This window comes from Puma concolor, chromosome A2 (assembly GCF_028749965.1).
Source record: "Puma concolor isolate L17-30 chromosome A2, mPumCon1.1.hap2, whole genome shotgun sequence".
In the NCBI taxonomy this organism is placed as follows: domain Eukaryota; kingdom Metazoa; phylum Chordata; class Mammalia; order Carnivora; family Felidae; genus Puma; species Puma concolor.
This window is the reverse complement of record NC_141668.1, coordinates 118,167,567-118,193,890: the sequence shown is the minus strand read 5'-3', so window position 1 is coordinate 118,193,890 and position 26,324 is coordinate 118,167,567. Positions and strand designations below refer to the sequence as shown.

At 40.0% G+C, this 26,324-nt stretch overlaps 1 protein-coding gene and 1 pseudogene across 3 annotated transcripts in view; both read left to right on the top strand.

The window, feature by feature from the left end:
• Nucleotides 1-26,324, top strand: part of ATG7 (autophagy related 7) — a 248,701-nt gene that overhangs the window by 173,108 nt on the left and 49,269 nt on the right. The window lies entirely within an intron of this gene.
• On the top strand, nt 20,963-22,050 carry LOC147583476 (pancreatic progenitor cell differentiation and proliferation factor pseudogene; annotated as a pseudogene).

Below are 26,324 nucleotides of genomic sequence, written 5' to 3'. Positions count from 1 at the left end.
GTCCCCCCCACCTACAAACATTCTAATGTGCCCTCTGCCCCCACCAGCCCCATCAACCAGGTCATGGTCAGGGAGGTGAGATCCCCACTCTTTCTGGTCAGTTATGCTCTGTCCCAGAGTCTGAAAAGGAATAGAAACAGAAGCTCTGGGACCTTAGTCCTGTTTTCCTGGTGCCCAAACCTCAAGGTATAGTACTTTCTAAGCTGAACAAGAGTGTGGTTCTTAGAATCATCAGATACCCATTGAGCTTCCAACATACTCAGATTCCTGTTTTCCTTTTCTGTCAAAGTAGGTTTATCTTTCCCCTGATTATGTTTTCAGTTTCCTCAGGAATGAGGCATGCATTTGATGAGGAATATCACCATCGCACTCCCCTTTCAGCATGTTAATGTTGACCATCGTGAACTGTTTGTACTGGGGAGTATTATGAGAAGATGATTTTATAGGAGGTACACAGAAGCCCCCATTTTGGCATGTACTGCCATACTCAAATCCTTATATTTAAAAATGGAGCTTAGTCTGTTTATCCTACAGTAAAAATACATACAAGAAGCTATTATTATATTGACATTGGAGCCAAACAGGAAATCACAGGATTCACAGATGTTATCTGCTTTAATGCAGTGGGTTTTCTACACACTGACTTTGTAGCCAATCAGGATAGACTCCACAAAAGGATTTAAGGAACATGTTATTGACATAATGTGTATTTCTTGGGCTTTGCAGACTACATTGTGTTCCCAGAGTTCTGAGGGCGAAAGTGAGAAGGAGGCTTAGAGAGAGATGAACAGCAAGAAAGAATTGAGATCGATTCCATCATTACCATGAAAATATAATTATAACATTCTTTAATATGGGGTAGATTTTGGTATAATTCAACAATGTATGTAAGCACTTATTATATGCACAGAATTGCCTAAAGCAGTTTGCAGCCCAAAGGGAAGGTAATATGTCAAAAGGAGTAAGTCCTCAAAACTGTCTTTTTAAAATTTTTTTAATGTTTATTTATTTTTGAGAGAGAGATAGAGCATGATGAGGGGAGGGGCACAGAGAGAAGGAGACAGAATCAGAAGCAGGCTGCAGACTCTGAGCTGGCAGCACAGAGCCCGACACAGGGCTCGAACTCATGAACCAGAGATCAGAGACCTGAGCCAAAGTCAGATGTTTAACCAACTGAGCCACCCACGCACCCCAAAACTGTCTTTTTTAACATTTTTATCCACGATTTAGATTAGGACAAAATTGGCACATGCAGCTGATTCATGGGTGATGCTAAACCTGGAAGAGACTGAAAATCAAGCCCTAAAGAATTCATGACAGACAGGAGGCTGAACCTAGAAAGTTGAAATACAGCAGGCACAAGTGTAAGTCCTTAGATCATTTTTTACAAAGCTTCCCTGAGTATTGAGTGGGGGAGATACAAAAACATCAGCACTTGGGAGAAGAGGTTGTGGACGCTTGCAGGCACAGCGTGGGTGAAGCAGTAGTATGAAGAGGCATAACAGTAGCTTCTGCACTGTGAACTCATGCTTCTCAAAATTCCATTACACACACTCGAAGCTGCTGAACAGAAGGAATAGGCGACCTCATGACTGTGTGTGGGTGTGGAGGACTCACATTTATGGGGGATGGACTTCATACCAGTCAAAGGGCCCCAGTGGCCACTTGTCAGAGGGATTGTGGAAGAGATCCGTGTGCCCTGTAGGTTTGGAACAGGCCTCATCCAACCCTGATTCCCTATGGTTGTTTGTGTGCACGTGTGACCTCAGCGCACAGTGCAGGGTCGGGTGACCTCCAGTAAGATGGCCATGGGCTAGAACATCTGGGGAAGGAGGCAGGAGCTGACATGCATCTTGAAGTGTGACAGAATTGAGGAGTACAAGGCGAAGGTAGACAGGCATGGGGTGTGAGGGGTGTGTTGGGAGACAATGCAAGAGAAGTTTGGGTCGATAGGGTGGAACAATAGAGTGAGAAACCCTAGAGGATGGAGATTTGGGCACCCTTGTTCTCACGTGGTCTCCTACAAGGACACAGGGTGACACAGACCCCAACCCCACAACCTTGGTGATATTAGCCCTGTTTTGTTGGTTGATAGGCAGTGGGGGTGTCCAGACCAAACCACTCAAAACTTATTTCTAGTACAGAAGGGTCACAGTCAGTTTCCTCTTTTTTTTTCTCTCTCTCTCTCTCTTTTCATGTTTATTCATTTATTTTGAGAGAACACATGCTCACAAGTGGGGAAGGGGCAGAGACAGAGGAGGAAAGACAAAATCCCAGCACACAGAGCCTGATGCAGGGCTTAAACCCACAAACCATGAGATCATGACCTGAGCTGAAATCAAGAGTCAGTTGCTTAACCAAATGAGCCACCCAGGCGCCCCCACAGCCAGTTTCCTAAAGGCCATGGGGGAAAGGCACCTTGTCAGGACATGAGCAGCAAGGCTTATGCACCTGCAGCCTCAGTGGAGGTTTTGCATTTGTACCAATGCTATGTTTCTAAACTTTCCAAAGCTTCAGGTTGTCATTCCCAGAGGCCATCATTCTAACCAAGTTTCTGTTTTGCCTTTGTTCATGAATGAGGCTTGAGAGAGCCCTTCTGTAGGTAAAACACTTTATCTAGTTTTATTTCCAACATTCATCCTTTATTTTCTCTTAACTGAACAGCCAACAGCAAGATGCAGAGCGTATTCAGGGGACATTGACTCAGTTCATTTGCACTGTAAGGACTTGCACTGCATCGTGTTACCTTTTGCAAACACATCACAGTTGTATTTCCAGGCATTTTCTGCACAATGGCCCTACAACGTGAGTAAGTTAGGGCTCATTCCCCATCTTGCAGATGATGATATTAATGCAGGAGAGGTGAACTGAAGTGGGGAGAGTAGTTTAGTTAATGTGGAGAACAGCCCATTTTACGAATGGAAAGGCCATTGGAGGTGGGACATTTTTGCTCTTTAAAGAAACATTACAGAGAAAGGGTTTGGCGTTGGCAAGGCCAAGTTAAACAGGATACAGCATTCTCTCCCAGTGTTTCCACCACCACGCCCCTGTCCTCACTCGGGTGCTTGCGGGTCACTTCCTAATCTGTGAATGGGTTCGCTGACCTGTAAGCAAGGATGGGAGGTGGAGATTTCACTTGCACAAACCCATCGAAGGAAGTCATTCTGCAAGTTTCCCAAGGATGAGGGAATGTTTTTTTCTTCTCCCTCTGTTGCCACTCCCCGTCCTGTTCCACTGTAAAACAACCTCAGCCTCCCTACCCGAGCAAAAACTGTAACCCAGAGCTACGTTCAGAGGCCTGCTGTGGCCGTGTTTATCTTGGTCTTCTTTGGAGGCTACTGAGGTTTTGTGCCCCCCACTAGTCCAGTACCTCTAAAAAGACATTTCAGGGCTATCAAAGAGACTGCAATATCCGGGGGCCATTTAAAAAGCCAGAGACATGTTCTGTGACTCATCACCAAGTCCTGATATTCAATAATCCCATCACCCTAGGGGGTCCCAAATACTGTCTCATTTGATCTTCTACCCAGTTTGAATAAAGAATCAGGAGGGCTTTACAGGCTGATTGCATAGGATGCATTATCATTCCTTCTGAAGTTAGGAAAAATAAAGCTGTTATTGCTTGAATTAAAACAAAATAAACACAAACCCATAGGACTTTCCTAATGTCCTTTCTGATGTGGCCTTTACTGGGTGTTTCTTGTGTTTGTAATTGTGTCAAGTTCTAAGTCCGTCATTCTCCATGATTTCCCTTGATTTTCCATCGTCTTCTCCTTGTCATACTCAGATGCTCCTACTCTGTCTTCATGCAGGTTGTACAGAGCTTGTTTGTTCCCTCAAGACACAAAGCAGATCATTTGCTTAATTTATATTTTCAATGTTGTCTGTGAGTCGTCATCATGGGGCAGCTTTGGTACATGAGGCTGATCTTTGTTCCCTGGAAGTCTCTGCCAATATTCCGGCCTGTTGTATACATTCACTGCTATTATCGTAATAATAGTTTACAGAAGCCCAGATTATGATATTTTAATAATATAGAGCCCTTTGTTGGTATAAATGCTTCATGCAAATTGGAATGAAATATTAAAACCGCAATTTTGGCTCTACTTATCAGTATACAAAAAGATTGGACCTGATTCCTCAGATAGAAATGAGCCCTTGTTGGCAATTTAGGATTTCTTCATGTCTCACATCGTAGTGCCCTCATTTTAAGAGCGAAGAAGTGGAGATCTAGGACTACTCTTTGGTGAGTTTTTGGTCAAGATGACATTGAGTTCCAAGTATCCTGGCTCTCAATCCAGTATTTTTCTCTCCTATGTTTAACCCCTCTTTTTGTATACTTTCCTAGAAGCAAGGCTATGATCTCCAAGTGGAATTTCTGTAAACTCAATTCCAGCATGCCCCAGTTAAAAGAATCCTAAAACAGCAATTTTCCAAGCATGCAATCAAGGGCTATGATTCCTGTTCTCAGGATTATAGCTTTGGGAACTTTGCAGTGTAGACTCCTGTGCACTGTGGCTGCTGAGGGAGGGGCCTAACACCTACTGTGTATTCTATCAGGCTTGTCCTACATAGGTGCTTTGCTATTTCAGGTGGTATCATTTCCTACCTTCTCACCCTCCATCTACTACCCCGCTTGGATTAATCTTCCTCAAACACTGGTTGTTACTGATCACTGCTGTGACCAAACACCTTCCTCTGATCAAAGCTCCAAACTCTTCAGCTGCTTCTCCAGCCCCCTCTTGCCCCCCCCCCCCCCCCCCCCCCCCCCCCCGCCAGACCACTGTCCTCACCGTCTCCAGAACAGGCCATATTGATTCCCAATCTTCTTTGCTCTTGTAAAAGCTCTCCTCCTGTCTTTGGTTCAGGCATGCCCACCCTGCAGGAGCCCGGCCAGTCCCACTTGTTTGACTCTGTCCTAGGCCGTGCTGCAGCCTGGCTGTACATCCCTCAGGCTGATCTCCTGAAATGTGTGCTGATTCTATGAGAGTGTACAACTGCAGCCATTGACATCCTGATTGCATCACTGTCCTGAGCTCTGGTCTCTGAAACTCAGCTATGAGCTCCCAGAGAAGTTCTCAGACTTTCTCAGTTCACAGTGCTCTCAGAGTCTCAGGGATTATTTCACAGAGCCACTGGGCCAAAAGAAATAGAGGGAGGTTTCATTTATGAAGCATTTAGGACTCAATAAGTAGTCCTGTCCTAACAGTTGAATAGCTCTTTGAAAAAAATACTGCACACAAATGGAAAGAAAACATCACTGTTTTATTCTGAAATAAACACAATTATTTACTAATAGGTTATAGGTTCCTGTTGGGTACTGCACAGCTTCCCAAAGCTTGGAATCAGATGGGACACTGACCATTCCTTTCATGTTCTATGTTTTCACATAATACTTTTATAATACGACTGCCCAAAACCCAGTTTTGCAAAGATACGAGATCATCAAAAAGAATATAGCACAAACTAAAATGTTGAAGCTGTAAACTACCTTGATTTGGTAGTTTCTGCAGTGCCTGGCAGATACTGTGTATCATGTTTTCCTGAAATTTTTAAAATATCCCATCCCATGGTACAAATTCACTGCAGTGCCCCGAGGCACTGAGGCACACGCTTTGGGAACCACACCTCTAGTGTAATATCTCCCATGCTTCTCTTGTGTGTTCCCCAAAGTGCATTGAGCAATGCAATCCTCATAGTGGTAGCCAATTAATACTTTATGAGGATTTTAATCCTTGACCGTCTGATAGAGGCCATAAGCATCACAAAATCAGCAGTGCGTTGAGTTCTCTGGCATGGCAATAATTCAAGTTAAGTCCATTTCAGTATCTTTTGGGGGAATGTGTAAAGGAAATTCCTATACTAAATGGAGGTTGGCTTAAGTGTCCTTTAAATTCCATGCCACTGGTAAGGTTCTTTAATTCAGTAGAAGCCATATGTCATAGAGGATCGACATAAGCACAACGGCATGACAAGAGTGTTAAGTTTAAGGATGAAACATCTCAAACCCCTAGGCAAAAAATATAAAAATATTTGAATTCTAACTTGCTAAATTTGATATGGAGGTAGAGACATAAAGCTGCTGTTTCCTTCCTTAATTCATTGATAAACCGTTTTTCTTTCAGTTTCCACAGAAATTGGCCATATAGGAGGACACTGAGAAAACCGCAGTACATATCAGAAAAGTAGAAGTAGCATACACAAAAAAAATCTGATCATCTATAATACAACTAAAAAAATACAAATTAAGAAAAATTAACACATGAGAATCAAATGCCACTGGGAGTTTTAAAAACTCCTGTTGGGTCAGTGAGGAAATCAGAATGAAAATGGTAGATTATCTAGAAATAATGTGAACATGCTACACATAAATATTTTTTGACACACTAATATAATACTTAGGAAAATTTACCAACCTAAGTTCTCTTATGATAACAAAAATGAATGAAAATTAGAGAAATGGTGCATCAAACTTAGGACATTATAAAAAAATTAACCCACAGATGGCAGAAGAAAAATCTTAGAAAAGTACCTCCAACACAGTAAGCACTTAATAGATGCTAGCCATTATTATTATTTACCTGTCACAAAAGTTGAGAAGTTTCTATTTGAATGGTACAGAAAACTCTCCTGGATATAGTACTAAATTTGAAAAGCAAGGCTCACTTTTGAGATAGCTGGGGAAGGTGGAATATGGACTCCATATTAGATGATTGATAGTATTGAATTAATGTTAATTTTCATGAGTATGGTGATGTCATTATGGGTGTGCAGGAAGGTGCCCTTATTCTTACAGGACACATGCTGGTTCATTCAGAAGTATCATGATGTCTGTTGTATACTTTTCAGTGATTCGGTAAAAAATAAACATAGATGAAGAGAAAAATGTGGGAAAATATCAATACATTTATGTGAATAGGATCAAGGTGTTGATTCAAGCTTTCTCTAAGTTTGAAGCTTTGCAAAAGATAAAAAAGATATTACCAAAAACCAAGGTATAGGACATGTGTAGCGTGTTTTTTAAGAACCATATGTGTGTATGTGTGTGTGTGTTTATATGTCTACATGCTTGTACAATGCATGAACTCTAAGGGATATACCAGAAATTGAGTGATTGCTACTGGGGAAAGGAATTGGTTGGCTGGGGACAGGACTGGAAGGAAACTTAGCTTTTAAATTTGTACTGTATGCTTCCATTTTCTATCTTAATGGAAAAAATAAAGCTATTGTAATGTTTTCTGTTTTTTTTTTAAACCCTATGTCCTGTGCTCAGTTTCACTGTTGTGCCATCACTGTATAAATGAAATAATTTATGCCCAGGGTGGGGCAAAGACTACTTACGAAGTGCCTTCACTCTGTGCAGATTTCTTGGATGGTTCCCTCCTTGCTCTGTTGGGAGTCTGCTGCGGGTTTCCTGTGGGCCAGCAGCCTGAATGCCTCCTGCCCCAGCATCCGGCCCCCTCCCGCACACAGCACCCTTTGACTTTGGCTCTGTGGGAGTTTCATGAAGACGTTTTCACAGCTGGTGGAAGGTGGTGGGCAAATGGGACGGTCCTCAGAGGCAAAGGTGTGGGCTTCCTGTTTTTGCTGTGACTCAGACATGTGGGAGAGCATTTCTGTTCAACACTCTTAATAAATAACTTGCTCACCCTGACAAGTGAGACTCCCCAGTGCCAGAGTTCAGGACAAGAGGCACCTGATCCTCTAGGCTTCTTCATGGTGAAAACCAGAACTGAAAGTCTTTTGGATGTGGCTTGTGGTGCCAGTGATTTCGGAGCTGGAAGGGATATACCTGAGAGATCCAAACTATCCACTTTACAAATGAAGCCCCTGAGGCCAGCAGAGGTCCACTGACTTGGACGAGTGGCACAGCCGGTAACCAACCATACGTCCCCTGAGCTATCTCTGCAGGGTTCTTTCCATGACCCTGCAGCCACCTGAGAGGCTGGGGACTCCGGGGCAGGTCTTAAACTCATTACACTGGGCAGATGCTTACTTTCTCTCAAAAGGGAAGGGTGCAGTGCAGTGTGGCCTAAAGGTCAGGGAGGGAGAGGGGGATGAGAAAGAAGGCACGGTTTACTAAAAACTGTTATTTTGTCCATGCAAGGTCTCACAGGGAACCCAATTCACCTCTTACTTGAAAGAGACTGATAAACTTGTGAGGATTTTATCCTTTGCCCTCAGAGTATTAAAATACTAACACTGAAGACTTTACATAGAATATTTGAGAACCTTTTTTTCACTATTAACTTTATTAAGAAAGACTTCAGGGGACGCCTGGGTGGCTCAGTCAGTAGACGTCTGACTTCAGCTCAGGTCATGATCTCACAGTTCATGAGTTTGAGCCCCACATCAGGCTCTGTGCTGACAGCTCAGAGCCTGGAGCCTGCTTCGGATTCTGTGTCTCCCTCTCTCTCTGCTCCTCCTCCACTCACACTCTGTCTCTCTCTCAAAAATAAATAAAAACATTAAAACAAAAAAAAAATTTTTTTTTAAAAGAAATACTTCAGGGGCGCCTAGGTGGCTCAGTCGGTTAAGCATCTGACTTCAGCTCAGGTCATGATCTTGAGGTTCGTGAGATCAAGCCCCGTGTTGGGCTCTGTGCTGACAGCTCAGAGCCTGGAGCCTGCTTCGGATTCTGTGTCTCCCTCTCTCTCTGCCCCTCCCCTGCTCATGCTCGCTCTCTCTCTCTCTCTCTCTCTCTCTCTCTCTCTGTCAAAAATAAATAAACATTAAAAACAAAAATTTTAAAAAAGAAAAAAGAAATACCTCATGGGGCACCGGGGTGGCTCAGTCAGTTAAGCATCTGCCTCTTGGTTTTGGCTCAGGTCATGATCTCACGGTTCATGAGTTTGAGCCCCAAGACAGGCTCTGCACTGACAACGCGGGGCCTGCTTGGAATTCTCTCTGCCCGTCTCCCAATCATGCACTCTGTCTTTCTCAAAATAAATAAATAAACTTAAAAAAAAAAAATAAGGAAATACTTCAGACATGCAAAAAAGACTTAGTGAGTATAATGAAAACCTACATACTACACTCAGCCAAAGCAGGACATGGGCTATTTAATTGAAGTCCCGGCCCATTTACTGATCACAGGCCTTCCCTCTCCCCTCCCCGAGACGTAAGCCCCACCCTTAATATAGTACTTATCATTGCTCTGTGTGCCTTTATACCCTGACTGCATGTGTGATGTCTCCCTAGATAAGGTATCACCTTGTTTTCCATAAAACGTCATAGAGAGGGTGTCATGTTGTACATATCCTTCCACTATTATCTTTTTCCACTCAAGAGTATATTTTTGAGGAGGAGCCAAGATGGTGGAACAGCATGGAAGTTTTTTGTGTGTCTCGCATCCATGAAATACAGCCAGACCAACACTAAACCATCCTACGCACCTAGAAAACTGATTCGAGGTTTAACACAACAATCTGCACAACCTGAACCACAGAATTCAGCAGGAATTCACCCCAAAAGAAAGAGCACGAAGAAATGACAGCCAGGGATTTAGCCAACACAGATACAACAAGATGTCTGAACCAGAATTTAGAATCACATAATAAGAATACTAGCTGGAGTCAAAAATAGAGTAGAATCCTTTTCTGCAGAGGTAAAGAAGTAAAAAATAGAATGAAATAAAAAATGCTATAACTGAGCTGCAATCATGGATGGATGCAGTGGCAGCAAGGATGGATGAGGCAGAATCAGCGATATAGAGGACAAACTTATAGAGAATAATGAAGCAGAAAAAAAAGGGGGGGAGATTAAAGCCAAAGAGCATGATTTAAGAATTAGAGAAATCAGTGACTCATTAAAAAGGAACTACATCAGAATCATAGGGGGTCTCAGAAGATGAAGAGAGAGAAAAAGGGGTAGAAGGGTTATGTGAGCAAATCATAGCAGAAAACTTTCCTAACCTGGGGTAAGACACCCATATCAAAACCCAGGAAGCACAGAGGACTCCCATAAGATTCAACAAAAACCAGCCATCAACAAGGCATATCATAGTCAAATTCACAAAATACTCAGCAAGGAGAGAATCATGAAAGCAGCAAGGGGAAAAAAGTCCCTAACCTACAAGGGAAGACAGATCAGGTTTGCAGCAGACTATCCACAGAAACTTGGCAGGCCAGAAAGGAGTGGCAGGATATATTCAGTGTGCTGAATCAGAAAAATATGCAGCCAAGAATTCTTTATCCAGCAAGGCTGTCATTCAAAATAGAAGGAGAGATAAAAAGTTTCCCAGACAAACAAAAGTTAAAGGAGTGTGTGACCACTAAACCAGCCCTGCAAGAAATTTTAAGAAATTCTCTCTGAGGGGAGAAAAGATAAAACACACACACACACACACACACACACACACACACACACACACACACACCAAAAGCAAAAAAGATTAGAAAGGCCCAGAGAACACCACCAGAAACTCCAACTCTACAGGCATCATAATGGCAATAAATTCATATCTTTCAGTACTCACTCTAAATGTCAATGCACTCAATGCTACAATCAAAAGACATAGGGTAACAGAATGGATAAGAAAACAAGATCCATCTATATGCTGTTAATAAGAGACCCACTTTAGACCTAAAGACACCTTCAGATTGAAAATAAGGGGATGGAGAACCATCTATCATGCTAATGGTCAACAAAAGAAAGCCGAAGTAGCCATACTTATATCAGACAATCTAGACTTTAAAATAAAGATTGTATCAAGAGATGCAGAAGGGCATTATATCATAATCAAGGGGTCTACAGACCAAGAAGACTTAACAGTTGTTAACATCTATGCGTCAAGTGAGAGCACCCAAATATATAAATCAGTCACAAACATAAACTCATCGATAGTAATACCATAATAGTAGGAGACTTCAACACCCCACTCACAGCAATGGACAGATCATCTAATCAAAAAATCAACAAGGAAACAGTGGCTTTGAATGACACATTGGACCAGATGGACGTAACAGATATATTCAGAACATTTCATCCTAAAGCAGCAGAATGTACGTTCTTCTCCAGTGCACATGGAACATTCTCCAGAATAGACCATATACTGGGACACAAATCAGCCCTAAGTAAGTACAAAAAGATCGAGATCATACCATGCATATTTTCAGACCACAACACTATGAAACTCGAAATCAGCCACAAGAAAAAATTTGGAAAGGTAACAAATACTTGGAGACTGAAGAACATCCTACTAAAGAATGAATGGGCTAATCAAGCAGTTAAAGAGGAAATTAAAAACTATATGGAAGTCAATGAAAATTATAACACCACAACCCAAAACCTCTGGGTCGCAGCAAAGGCGGTCATAAGAGGAAAGTATATAGCAATCCAGGCCTTCCTAAAGGAAGAAAGGTCTCAGATACACAACCTAACCTTACACCTTAAGGAGCTGGAAAAAGAACATCAAATAAAACCCCAAACCAGCAGAAGACAGGAAATAATAAAGATTAGAGCAGAAATTAATGCTGTCAAAACCAAAAAAAACAGTAGAACAGATCAATGAAACCAGAAGCTGGTTCTTTGAAAGAATTAACAAAATTGATAAACTACTAGCCAGTTTGATCAAAAAGAAAAAGGAAATGACCCAAATAAATAAAATCAAGAATGAAAGAGGAGAGATCACAACCAGCACAGCAGAAATGAAAACAATAATAAGAGAATATTATGAGCAATTATATGCCAATAAAATGGGCAATCTGGAAGAAATGGACAAATTCCTAGAAACATATACACTACCAAAACTGAAACAGGAAGAAATAGAAACTTCGAACAGACCCATAACCAGTAATGAAATCGAATTAGTAATCAAAAATCTGCCAAAACACAAGAGTCCAGGGCCAGATGGCTTTCCAGGGGAATTCTACCAAACATTTAAAGAAGAGTTAACACCTTTTCTTTAAGCTGTTCCAAAAAATAGAAATGGAAGGAAAACTTCCAAACTCTTTCTATGAAGCCAGCATTACCTTGATTCCAAAACCAGAGACCCCACTAAAAAGGAGAACTATAGACCCATTTCCCTGCTGAACATGGATGCGAAAATTCTCAACAAGATATTAGCCAACCGGATCCAACAATACATTTAAAAAATTAGTCACCATGACCAAGTGGGATTTATACCTGGGATGCAGGGCTGCTGGTTCAATATTCGCAAAACAATCAATGTGATTCATCACATCAATAAAAGAAAGGACAAGAACCACATGATCCTCTCAATGGATGCAGAGAAAGCATTTGACAAGATACAGCATCCTTTCTTGATAAAAAAACCCTTAAGAAAATAGGAATAGAAGGATCATACCTTGAGATCATAAAAGCCATATGTGAAAGACCCAATGCTGATATCATCCTCTATGGGGAAAAACTGAGAGCTTTTCCCTCAAGGCCAGGAACATGACAGGGATGTCCACTCTCACCACTGTTATTCAACATAGTACTGGAAGTCTTAGCCTCAGCAATCAGATAACAAAGAAATAACAGGCATCCAAATTGGCCAGGAGGAGGTCAAACTTTCACTCCACAGATGACATGATATGCTATATGGAGAACCCAAAAGATTCCACCAAAAAACTGCTAGAACTGATCCATGAATTCAGCAAAGTGGCAAGATATAAAATTAATGCACAGAAGTCAGTTGCATTCCTATACACCAACAGTGAAGCAACAGAAAGAGAAATGAAGGAATCAATCCCATTTACAATTGCAAATACCTAGGAATAAATCTAACCAAAGAGGTGAAAAATCTATACACTGAAAACTATAGAAAGCCTATGAAAGAATTTGAAGAAGATACAAAAAAATGGAAAAAGATCCCATGCTCCTGGATAGGAAGAACAGATATTGTTAAAATGTCGATACTACCCAAAGCAATCTACATATTCAATGAAATCCCTATCAAAATAACACCATTCTTCACAGAGCTAAAACAAATAATCCTAAAATTTGTATAGAACAAGAAAAGACCCCAAATAGCCAAAGCGATCTTGAAAAAGAAAACCAAAGCAGGAGTCATCACAATCCCAGACTTCAATCTATACTATAAAGCTGTAATTATCAAGACAGTATGGTACTGGCACAAGAACAGACACTCAGATCAATGGAACAGAACAGAGAACCCAGAAATGGACCCACAAACGTATGGCCAACTAATCTTTGACAAAGCAGGAAAGAATATCAAATGGAATAAAGACAGTCTCTTCAGCAAGTGGTTCTGGGAAAACTGGACAGCGACATGCAGAAGAATGAACCTGGACTACTTTCTTACACCATACACAAAAATAAACTCAAAATGTATGAAAGACCTCAATGTAAGACAGGAAGCCATCAAAATCCTCGAGGAGAAAGCAGGCAAAAACCTTTTTGACCTTGGCCACAGCAACTTCTTACTCAACACATCTCCAGAGGCAAGAGAAACAAAAGTAAAAATGAACTACAGGGACCTCATCAAAATAAAAAGCTTCTGCACAGTGAAGGAAACAATCAGCAAAACTAAAAGACAACCAACAGAATGGGAGAAGATATTTGAAACTACATATCAGATAAAGGGTTAGTATCCAAAATCTATAAAGAACTTATCAAACTCAACACCCAAAAAACAAATAATCCAGTGAAGAAATGGGTAAAAGACATGAATAGACACTTCTCCAAAGAAGACTTCCAGATGGCCAACCGACACATGAAAAAATGCTCAACATCACTCATCATCAGGGAAATACAAATCAAAACCACAATGAGATACCACCTTACACCTGTCAGAATGGCTAACATTAACAACTCAGGCAACAACAGATGTTGGCGAGGATGTGGAGAAGGAGGATCTCTTTTGCATTGTTGGTGGGAAGGCAAGCTGGTGCAGCCACTCTGGAAAACAGTATGGAGGTTCCTCAAAAAACTAAAAATAGAACTACCCTACGACCCAGCAATTGCACTACTAGGCATTTATCCACGGGATACAGGTGTGCTGTTTCGAAGGGACACATGCACCCCTGTGTTTATAGCAGCACTATCAACAATAACTAAAGTATGTAAAGAGCCCAAATGTCCATCGATGGGTGAATGGATAAAGAAGATGTGGTATATATATACACAATGGAGTATTACTCAGCAATCAAAAAGAATGAAATCTTGCTATTTGCAATTACATGGATGGAACTAGAGGGTACTATGCTAAGTGAAATTAGAGAAAGACAAAAATCATATGAGTTCACTCAAATGAGGACTTTAAGAGACAAAACAGATGAACATAAGGGAAGGGAAGCAAAAATACTATAAAAACAGGGAGGGGCACAAAACAGAAGAGACTCATAAATATGGAGAACAAACTGAGGGTTACGGGAGGGGTTGTGGGAGGGGGAATGAGCTAAATAGGTAAGGGGCATTAAGGAATCTGCTCCTGAAATCATTGTTGCACTATATGCTAACTAATTTGGATATAAATTTTTAAAAATAAAAAATAAAATTAAGAAAAGAGTATGTTTTTGAGATTCATCCATACTGCTGCGTGTAGCCCCAGTTCAGCCATTTTCACCAGGGCAGAGCATTTTATTGATCACATATTTGCAAACATATCCATTCTTCTGTTTTAACCATTTAGGTTGTTTTCAACCTTCGATTCAAACAATGGCCCAACAAACATCTTTGCACTTGTTCCTTGTGCACACAGTATTCACCTTTTCTCACTATTGCTGTATCCTTCATTGATCTACACAAAGAACAAATGGTTCTGTCCCTTTTTTGAGAAACTCATGATTCAAGGGTGCCTGGGTGGCTTAGTTGGTTAAGTGTCTGACTTTGGCTCAAGTCATGATCTCACAGTTTGTTGGTTTGAGCCCGGCATCTGGCTCTGTGGAAACAGATCAGAACCTGGAGCCTGCTTCAGATTCCGTGTCTCCCTCTCTTTCTGCCCCTCCCCCACTAGCACTCTGTCTCTCTCTCTCTCTAAACTAAACATTAAAAAAAATTCATGATTCAAGAAAGTGGGTGTTTCTCTGAGAGACAGCACTTTGATTTACCTCAGGGTTTTAATTTGGAGAATGCTGTATTAAATCACCTGGGAATTTTTTTTTTCCTCCAAAAAAAGGTCTTTACCACAGACCTACTGAAGTTGAAATGTCTCTGTGGGGAAGAAAAGCTCCTTTGGAGAAGCTCCTAATGACTGAAGCCCTCCACTGATTTACCACCCAGCTGTACTTAGGCAGTCTACGCACCCACACACATATCTTACTAGACTCTGGTTATGGTGCTCAAGAAAGTGGGCAGACCCTGTGAGAGGAAATGACCTTTCAGCAGTGGGTACCACTGTGATCATCAGACACCACTGTGGTGCAGTCCTGGCCTGCTGGTGATACCATTTGACTTCCATCCATATCATCCCTTTTAGGCACCTGTATTTATGGCAGGTTGGCTGATTTGTATTTCGTCTATGTTAGAAAAGTCTCATCCTCTGTAACCCCAGATACTGGGGCAATCACTTATTCTAGTATCAAACTAGATAATAGGGATCATAGCCCTGCTTTCAGTAAGATTGCATTCTGGTGCTAAAGGCTTTAGGCACATGCATTTAGAATTGTTAACACCTTATATAGGCCACTTGATATGTACAAGGGACGGGTATAGAGTGTCAAAGAGGGAAATGATTCCAGTTTGGGGACAGGGAAAGACTTCATGGAAGAGGGACCATTTCAGCTTTATCTAAAAGGGCTAACAGAGAAGATGAACAATAAGAATAGCAGGTTCAAAGGCACAGATGTTACCTTTTTTAAGTAACTGGAGAGTAGGGTGCATGTAGGGATGATGCAGAAAGGTGAAGGTTGAAAGGTAGTAAGGTAGGTAGGTTGAGACTAGACTGAGAAGCATTTTGAATGGACTTCATTCATCATGATGAGGGACCCATCATTCCTCATGATGGGGGACCCATTGAATCCTGTTAAGCAGAGAAGAGACACGGTAAGCACTGTTAGAAAAATGCCTTTGGCAGCCAGGAAAGACTTGAATTGGAAAGGGACAGCTAGAGGTCTGATTAGGAGATAAGAGGAGGCAGTAACAATAGAAAAAAGGAAGAAAAGGATGAATTTGAAGACAGCTACTCTGTCATGAATGAGCAAAATGTAGATTGATGGAGAGACCAACTATGAAAACAAGAGACAACAAAATGGAGTATAACATGGAAGTAATCGTATAAATATCTAAATAAGGACCAGAGTTTGAGGTGCATGAAAGAAATGAGCATTAGTTAAAAGTAGAACCATTCCACGTGTTTTAACTATCATGTATTGATTTCTGCACATGCTCAAGACAGGAAAGGGGAGAAGTCTTCTGCATTTGGAATCAGGAAGCCAGCATTTAGTGTCCCTGCCCTGCTTCTTGACTGTCTTTGAGACCTTGTGCAAGCCAGTTGACCTTTTCTAAGACTGCAGTCCCTTCCATCATAAAACAGGATTTGTCTGTTGCCCCAGTATCCCTTCCAGACCTAATATCTTCCAGTCTCTTTTTCTTGCCTGATTGCCCTAGACATGCCCTATTAGCTTTTAGACCTTAATTCTAGTTCATATTGTGACTTCTCCTTGGACCTGCAGGTTAGTTAGACATGTGTTGCTTAATTTCCAGGCATTTGGAGGTTTTTCTTGTCTTTCTGTTCTCGTACTTTAATTCATTTCCACAGTGGTCAGAAAACATGATTTTAATCCTTTGACATTTGTTGAGATCTACTCTATGGTTAAGAATATAATCTATTTGGGTAAATGTACCATGTGCACTTGAAAAGAATCTATATCCTGCAGTTGTTGCCTATATAATTCTATGTTTGTCAGTTAAATTGAGTGGATTAGTCGTGTTCAAATCTTCTGTATCCTTGCTGATTTTTTGTCTGCTGATTCTGTTAGTGAGAGGTGTGTTAAAATTTCCGGTGGTGACTGTAGATTTGTCTGTACCTTTTTCTTATTCTCAGCTTTGTTTTTTCTTCAAGAACTTATAAGGTACGTTATTTGATGCATAAATGTTTAGGGTAGTGATATCTTTCTGTGGCATTGACCCTTTTATCATTGTGAAATGTCTCTAGTTCTCCTTTGTGATAACTCTTACTTTAATATCTGTTTATCTAATATTGATGTAACAGAACTTCTTTTTGTTATTTGCATGGTATAAAATCAAAAGTGAATTGCTGGGTTTTTGTAGTTGTATCTGTGTTTCTTAAAGTCCAATATAATAGTTTTTGTCTTTTAATTAGGTTGGTTATGCCATTTACATGTAACTACTGGTTTAGTTAGGTTTAATTCTCTTGTCATTTGTTTTATCTGCTCTGTTTTTTTTCTCCTTTGCTTGTTTTTCTTTGCCTTTATTTTACTTATTTATTTTAAATATTTTTCTTTTTTATTCTTTTTTTTAAGTAAACTCTACCCCTAACATGGAGCTCAAGCTCATGAAATTTCCAAATTAATCTATTACAGTTTCCCTCACCATTGCCCAAGTAAGCAAGAAACTTAAAACAGTGTATTCCATTTTCTCCTTACCAACTTTTTGTTATACTTGCCATATATTTTATTTCTATGTAAGGGATAAACCGCACAAACCATTATTATTGTTGTTGTTGTTTTAATGGTCAGTTGTCCTTATATTTACCTATATTTTTACATTTTGTAGCTACTGATTCTTTCTTAAAATTGTATGCTTCCATATCAGAGCTTTTGCCCTTGAGCCTGAAGAACATTCCACCATATATTCATCATATTCTTTAGTATTACTTGTAGAGCAATTCTCTACAAGAAATGAACACTTGTTTTTTTGTTCTTCTGAGAGCATCTTTACTTCACATTTCTTTCTAAAGGGCATCCTCCTTGGGTATAGAATTTTTGGTTGACTTTTTTTCCTTCAGAACTTTAAAAATTTTTTACTTTGTGTATTTTTTCTTAAGAAGCCAACATTCTTTTTTTTTTTCACTTTTTTAAAAAATTCCAGTATCGTTAACATATAGTATTCTATTAGTTTCAGGTATCTCAATATAGTGATTCAAAAGTTCTGTACATCTAGACATGACTCAGTGCTCATCATGATAAGTGTGCTCTTTAAAAAAATTTTTTTTTAAAGTTTATATTAAGAGAGAAAGAGAGTGCATAAGTAGGGAAGGGGCAGAGAGAAGGAGAGAGAAAGAATCCCAAGCAGGCTCTGCAATGTCAGTGCAGAGCCCAATGTAGGCCTCGAACTCACTAAACGTGAGATCATGACCTGAGCTGAAATCAAGAGTTTGGATGCTTAACCGACTGAGCCACCCAGGCACTCCACTAAGTGTACTCTTAATCCCCTTCACCTATTTCATCCATTCCCCCACCCATTTCCCCTCTGGTGACCATCAGTTTTCAATAGAGTCTGTTTTTGTTTGTCTTTCTCCTTGTTTGGTTTCTTAAATTCCACATACGAGTGAAATCATATGGCATTTGTCTTTCTCTGACTTATTTCACTTAGCATTATACCCTCTGGATCCATCCATATTGTTGCAAATGGCAAGGCTTCATTCTTTTTTATGGCTGAGTAATATTCCTGTGTGTGTTTGTGTGCACGCGCACGTGTGTGTGTGTGCCACATCTTCTTATTCATTCATCTATTGATGAATGCTGTCATAATTTGGCGACTGTAAATAATGCTGCTATAAACATAGGAGTGCATTTATCCCTTTGATTTAGTGTTTTCATATTCTTTGGGTAAATACCCATTAGTAGAATTACTGGATCATATGGTAATTCTATTTTTAATTTTTTAAGGAACCTCCAAACTGTTTTCCACAGTGGCTGTACCAGTTTTGCATTCCCACCAACAGTGCAGGAGGGTACCTTTTCTCTACATCCTTGCCAACATTTGTTGTTTCTTGTGTTTTTTATTTTAGCCATTCTGACAGATGTGAAGTGATAACCTCATTGTGGTTTCGATATACATTTCCCTGACAGTGAGTGGTGTTGAATATCTTTTCGTGAGTCTGTTGGCCATCTGGATGTCTTCTTTGGAGCATTGTCTGTTCATGTCTTCTGCCCATTTTTAAATTAGGTTATTTTATTTTTTGGTGTTGAGTTATATAAATTCTTTGTATATTTTAAATGATAACCCTTTATATGTCATTTGCAAATATCTTCTCCCATTCAGTAGGTTGCCTTTCAGTTTTGTTGATTGTTTCCTTTGATGCACAGAAGTTTTTAATTTTGATATAGTCTCAACAGTTTATTTTTGCTTTTGTTTCCCTTGCCTCAGGAGACATATCTAGAAAAATGTTGCTATGTTCCATGTCGGAGATGTTATTGCCTATGCTCTCTTCTAGGATTTTTATGGCTTCAGGTCTCACATTTAGGTCCTTAATCCACTTAGAGTTAATTTTTAGTGTGTGGTGTAATAAAATGGTCCAGTTTCATTTTTTTGCATGTAGCCATCCAGTTTTCTCAATACCATTTGTCGAAAGGACTGTCTTTTTCCCATTGCATGTTCTTGCCTCCTTTGTTAAAGATTAATTGACCATATAATTGTGGGTTTATTTCTTTTTCATTGATCTATGTATCTATTTTTGTGCCAGTAACATACTTTATGATTATTACAGCTTTGTAGTGTATCTTGAAATCTAGGATTATGGTACCTCCAGTTTTGTTCTTTTTTCTTTTTTTTTTTTTTCCTTTAAGAATTGCTTTAGTTATTTGGGGTCTTTTGTGGTTCCATGCAAATTTTAGGATTATTTGTTCTAGTTCTATGAAAAATGCTGTTGATATTTTGATAGGAATTACATTAAATTTGTTCTTCCAATCCATGTGAAAGGAATATATTTCCATTTGTTTCTATCATTTTGAATTTCTTTCATCAGTGTTTTATAATTTTCAGAGTACAGGTCTTTTAACTCTTTGGTTAAGTGTATTCCCAGGTATTTAATCATTTTTGGTGAAATTGTAAATGAGATTGTTTTCTTAATTTCTCTTTCTGATACTTAATTATTAGTGTACAGAAATGCAGTGGATTTCTCTATATCATTTTTTTATCCTGAGACCTTACTGAATTTATTTATCAATTCTAGTAGTTTTTTGATGGAGTCTTGGGGGCTTTTTATATATAGTACTATGTCATCTGCAAATAGTGAAAGTTTTACTTCTTCCTTATCAGTTTGGATTCCTTTTATTCCTTTTTCTTATCTGATTACTGTGGTTAGGACTTCTAGTACTATGCTAAATAAAAGTGGTGAGAGTGGACATGTTTGTGTCCCCTGCTTTGGGGAAAAACCCTCAGTTTTGCCCCAGTAAGGATGTTAGCTGTGAATTTTTCATAGATGGCCTTTATTATGTTGAGGTTTGTTCCCTCTAAACCTACTTTGTTGAGAGTTTTTATCATGAATGGGTATTATACTTTATAAAATGCACCTTTTTTTTTTTTGCCTATATTAAAATGATCCTGTTGTTTTTATCCTTTCTCTTATTGATGTGATTTATCACACTGATTGACTTGTAAATATTGAACCACTCTTGCATCCAAGCAATAAAACCCACTTGATCATGGTGAATGATTTGTATTAGTGTATTGTTGGGTCAGTTTGCTAATATTTTGTTTGCATCTATGTTCATCAGAGATACTGGTCTGTAGTTCTCTTTTTGTTTGTAGTATTTTCATCTGACTTTTGTATTAGGGTAATGCTGGCCTCATAGAATAAATTTGGAAGCTTTCCTTCCTCTTCTGCTTTTTGGAATAGTTTCAGAAAAATAGGTATATTAACTCTTCTGTAAATGTTTGTTAGAGGGGTGCCTGGGTGGCTCAGTTAGTTAAGCAGCCAACTTCAGTCAGGTCATGACCTCGCGGTTTGTGGGTTCGAGCCCTGTGTCGGGTTTTGTGCTGACAGCTCAGAACCTGGAGCCTGCTTTAGATTCTATGTCTCCCTCTCTCTCTGCCCTCCCCTGATCACGCTCTTTCTCTCTCTCTCTCTCTCAAAAATAAACATTAAAAAAAAAATGTTTGTCAGAAACTCTGCCCATGCCTCTGTCGTAGAACAGCCTTTGGCGGCCTTCTCTGCAAATGGGCTCTATGGCCTGGCATCCTCATCCCTGCCACCTGTGATCACAGGCCAAGGCCCCTGAGGAGTCACCACCAAGGTTTCCACCAGCCCACAAGCAACAGTGTGGCAACCATCCCCTCCAGTGTCTCATTTATGGCCACCCACAACTATTATCCAGCACCACCTGGATTCCACTTCTAGTAACAGAAGTGCAGAGTATCCTAGGGATGCCATCCCCCACCACCCTGGTCTCCCCAAAGCCAACCTGGGTCACTGGTGGGCAGGCTTCTTTTTTGGGAAGTCTACACTCCTATTTATGGCTATTGGAGTCCCTAAAACACTTGGAATCTCCCCAGGCCTCCAGTGGCACAGTCACCTGTGATTTGGCTCTGGAAGCCATGAAGAAGCAGCCTCATGGCCAGCCTGGCAAAGCCAACACCGGGCCCCCATCCTGAGTGGCCACCACCAGCCACCAGGCTTCATGAGGTCCTAGGTTCATCAGAGCCACTCCCCTCCCCTCCCCTTTCCTCCTCTCCCTTACCCCCCCTTTCTTCCTCTTCCCTCCTCTCCCTTCCCCTCCCCTCCTCATAGACTAGAGGCTGCAACAAGCAGAAGCAGTTGGTATCTTTTGTATCAAAACAGCAAAACACCAAAAAGGAAGTTAAGAGAACCCCACTCTTTACTATCCAAGCCACATTCAAGCCTTCATGACACCCTGTAATAGTGTGCCTTGCACCAAGTCTAAAATAAACTCCAAGTAGTAAAGAAAAAAAAAAAAGATTTGGTAGAATTCACCTATGAAGCCACCTGGTCCTGGACTTTTGTTTGCTGGGATTTTTTTTATTCCTGGTAATCGATCTATTCAAATTTTTTATTAATCCCTGCTTCGATTTTGGGAGGTTACATGTTTCTAAGAATTTATCCATTAGGTTGTCCAGTTTATTGGCCTATAATTTTCCATAATATTCTCGTATAATCCTTTGTATTTCTGTGGTATTGGTTTATTACTCTTTCATACCTGATTTTGAGTCCTCTCTTTCTCTCTCCTTCCCCCTCCCCCTCCATCCTCCTCCGTCTCTTCTCTTTTCTCCTCTCCTCTCCTCTCCTCTCCTCTCCTCTCCTCTCCTCTCCTCTCCTCTCCTCTCCTCTTCCCCCCCCCCCCCTCTCTCTCTCTCTCTCTCTCTCTCTTTCAATGAGTCTGGCTAAAGATTTGTCAATTTTGTTGATCTTTTCAAAGAACCAGACTCGTTTCATTGATCGGTTTTACTGTGGGTTTTTTTGGTTCTAGTTCATTTATTTCTACTTTAATTTTTATCATTTTCTTTCTCCTACTGATTTGGGGTTTTGTTTGTTCATTTTCTAAATCTTTTAGGTGTAAGGTTAGGTTGTTTGTGTGAGATTTTTCTTGCTTCTTGAGGTAGGCCTATATTGCTGTAAATTTCCATCTTAGAACCACTTTTGTTGCATCCCAAAGATTTTGGACCATTGTGTTTTCATTTTCATTTGTCTCTGTATTTAATTTTGATTTCCTCTTTGATTTCTTGGTTGACCCATTCATTGCTTAGTAGCATTTTTGTTTGTTTTTAATGTTTATTATTAATTTAGAGAGAGAAAGAGAGAGAGAGTATGCATGTGAGTGGGGGAGGGGCAGAGAGAGAGGGAGACAGAGAATACCAAGCAGGACATGCAGTGTCAGTGCAGAGCCTGACACGGGGCTGTATCTCACAAATCATGAGATCATGACTTGATCTGAAATCAAGACTTGGATGCTTAACCAACTGAGCCTCCCAGGTGCCCCTAGTAGCGTGTTTTTAACCTCCATCAACATTCATTCTTAAAAAAAATTTTTTTTAGGTTTATTTATTTACAAGTGGGGTAAGGTCCGAGAGAGAGGAGAAAGAGAGCCCCAAGCAGGCACTGTACTGCCAGAGCAGAGCCCAACATGGGGCTTGAACTCATGAAACTGTGAGACCATGACCTGAACCAAAACCAAGAGTCAGCCCCTTAACCAGTTGAACCAGCCAGATGCCCCAACATTTATTCTTATTGTTGATTCCTGGAAGGCAATGTGTCTTTTTGTGTGTGTGTGTGTGGCTACTTTTAAGATTTACTTTTTATCTTTGCTTTTTATCAATTTGTAGGCTCTCTTTATTATCTTACCTGAGGATCCCTGAGCTTCTTCAATCTGTGGGGAAGATATGCCCTCACATTTTGAACATTATTTGCCATTTTTTCAAATTTGTCTTCTTTTCCATTCTCAAAAATTTTTTCTACCTACTGAGAGTCCTATTACATGCTTGTTAGACATTCTGACCATGTGTCAAATCTATATTACTTTCTATTTGCTTTTCTTTTGTGCTTTATTTTGGGCATATAGTATTGACCTATCTACTGATTCACTAATCCTGTCTGCTGCTGTATCTAGTCCACTGTTAAACCCATCCAGTGAGTTCTTAATCTCTGATACTGTTTTTGGAAGTTGTAGAAAGTTTTTTGGATTTTTTTATTTTTGTAGATCCTGCATTCAAATAATCTATCTTTTCATCCAGTTTTTCTGTCCTTTTTCTTTTGAAAGTTATTTTGAAATCATTGCTAAATCAAATATGTGGATCAACTCTGCTTTTAATCACTGTTTTATCTCTTGATAATTGGGGCTTTTACAGTTTTCCAGGGTGGGAGAGAATATTTAGTAAATATTTATTATATGCTAAACACTGTAAATGATAGATTTACTCCAGATTGTGTTGTAGTATTCTATAGAATATTTAAATTTGTTCAGTCAGCTAAGTTACTAGAAGACCAGTTTGATTCTTTTGAGACCTTATTTAGGGAAGATCTATTTCCGTGTCCCCTTACTGCTCAGTATGATTGATAATCTTATGGGTGGCTTTTCTGAGTTGTAAGTAAATGCTTGGTACTTTCACCTATGTCTTCTACTCTGCCTTGGCCCCAAATCCAACATCTTTCCAATAGTGTTTAATACCTAATTCCATTCACTCACAGTTCTCAGCTTCACAGCACATACTTTCTTCCCAGACTTTTACGAGTCTCAGCCATCACTCAGTAGCCTGAGAATCAGCCAAGGAGCCAAGAGCAATTTCCATATAGATTTCTGGGTTCAGTCCCTCATGTTCAACCATTTCTACCACCTGGCTCCCCAAACCTCAGCCATCTTAGTGACATTGAACTTACATTTCTGCCTCACCCGTCTATCAAATCCCTGCTGGAGTTTCTGTGTTGGTTGCTCTTTGAGCCTGGTAACTGTTGTTTTATATATTTGTCAAGTTTTTATTGTTGATGGCAGGAACATGAGACTGACACCATCTACTTTATCATAGAAATAGAAGGTAGCATTTTGCTATCTTGGTTTTAGTTACATGTTTTTAGACACCCATTTTTAAAGGTGTGATATATGGATAATTTTTACTTTAAATTTACTTCAGGTAACTATTATTCAGTAACATTTCCCAACATTGCTATTTAGATGGGAAATGACTATTTTTTAGCTTCATCTTTATTAATGTATGAAGGTTTCAATTAGCCTCTTCAGCTTTGGTGCTCACTGTATTAAGAGATAGCTTCTTTGACATTTGCTTGGTTTGAAAATTGTCTAGTGTTGAGAGTCTGCTCTGGCTTGACCCAATTTCCTGGTAAGCATAGTCCCAGTAACAGCACATCTTGGCAAAATGGACCTGTTGTCCTGGGTGACTCCCAAAATGGCAGCCATTAGAGTTTAATATCTTTGGCCTTAAGTTTTATCTCCTGTGAAAATTCAGCCACTTCAGGGGAAGAATGGCAGAGTAGGCTGTATTAGTCATTCATATGAAAACAATTTATCAGATTCCTTCTTATAGACCTGGTTTAATAGTAGCTGGGGAGAAACTTTTGTAGTAAACTCCTTGGTGTCTGAGGCAGTGAACAGGGACATACAAGGCGGGAAAGTGTACATAAAATAGAAGGGATAAAAAGATAAATCTTATCATTGTTTTAACCCTTCCCATGGAGCTAGGCTCCTTCAGTTTTTTAATCTGTTTCCTCAAGAAGTTCTTAGTGCATTGTGATAGGAACTATGGCAATAAAGCAAAGTCTAAAATTATACAAATAGGGGCACTTGGGTGGCTCAGTCAGTTGAGCATCTGACTCTTGATTTCAGATCAGGTCATGATGCCAGGGTTGTAGGATCGAGCCCCATGTCAGGCCTCTGCACTGAGCTTGGAGCCTGCTTAAGATTCTCTCCCCTGCTCACTCTCTTTCTCTCTCTATCAAATAAAGAATAAAATGATACAAATAGGGTGATAATAAAGAGTAAAATCTAAAATGATTAAGGTAGGCTGGAGATATGCCAGAAATCAGCAACATTGGTTTCTTCCTAGGGGGGCTTTTGAGTGGCTGGGCATTAAGGATGGGAGAGAGACTTCATTATGTAATCTTTTCTCCTGAAACTTGAACCATCTAAATATGTTACTCTCAAAAAAAAAAAAAAAAAATCAAGCATGTTTATTTTTTATCCTTCCTATAACATCCTGAGAGTAAAAGGATATTATTATTATTTAAAAATATTTTTAATGTTTATTTATTTTTGAGAGAGACAGAGTGCAAGGAGGGGAGGGGCAGAGAGAGAGAGGGAGACACAGAATCAGCACAGAGCCCAACATGGGGCTCAAACACCAGGACTGCAAAATCATCACCTGAGCCGAGTCAGATGTGTAACTGACTGAGCCGCCCAGGCACCCCAAGGGATATTATTTTTAAACCCTCAAAGATAATAAAAACAGGAGAGCAAACAATGGCAACAAAAAAATTGGAGTCTGGAAAAATGGCACTGTAGACTGAATGCTTGTGTCCCACTAAAATTCAAATGCTGATCACCAATGTGATGGTAGTTGGAGATGTGGGGCCTTTGGGAGGTGACTAGGTCATGATGGCGTTAGTAACCTTATGAAGCAGACCGCAAAGAGGTCCCTTGCCCCTTTCACCATGTGAGGACACAGTGAGAAGGTGGTCATCTATGATCTAGGAAGCAGAATGTCACCAGACATCAAATCTGCAGGCACTTTGATCTTGGACTTCTCAGCCTCCAGAACTATGAAAAATAAATGATTATTGCTTAAATTACCAAGCCTGTGGTGTTTTGATATAGCAGCCCAAACTAAGACAGATGGACAGCAAGGAAGTTAAATTCTAAGCCAGCCAATAGAGAGCCAGTTGTTTCCACAGAGCTACCTGAAGGCTTGGGAGTTGGGGACAGTAGATGCATGTGAAAATGAGACTTAAAACAGGGTTGTTTGAAAGTCTGACTTAAGAGGCAGTTAGA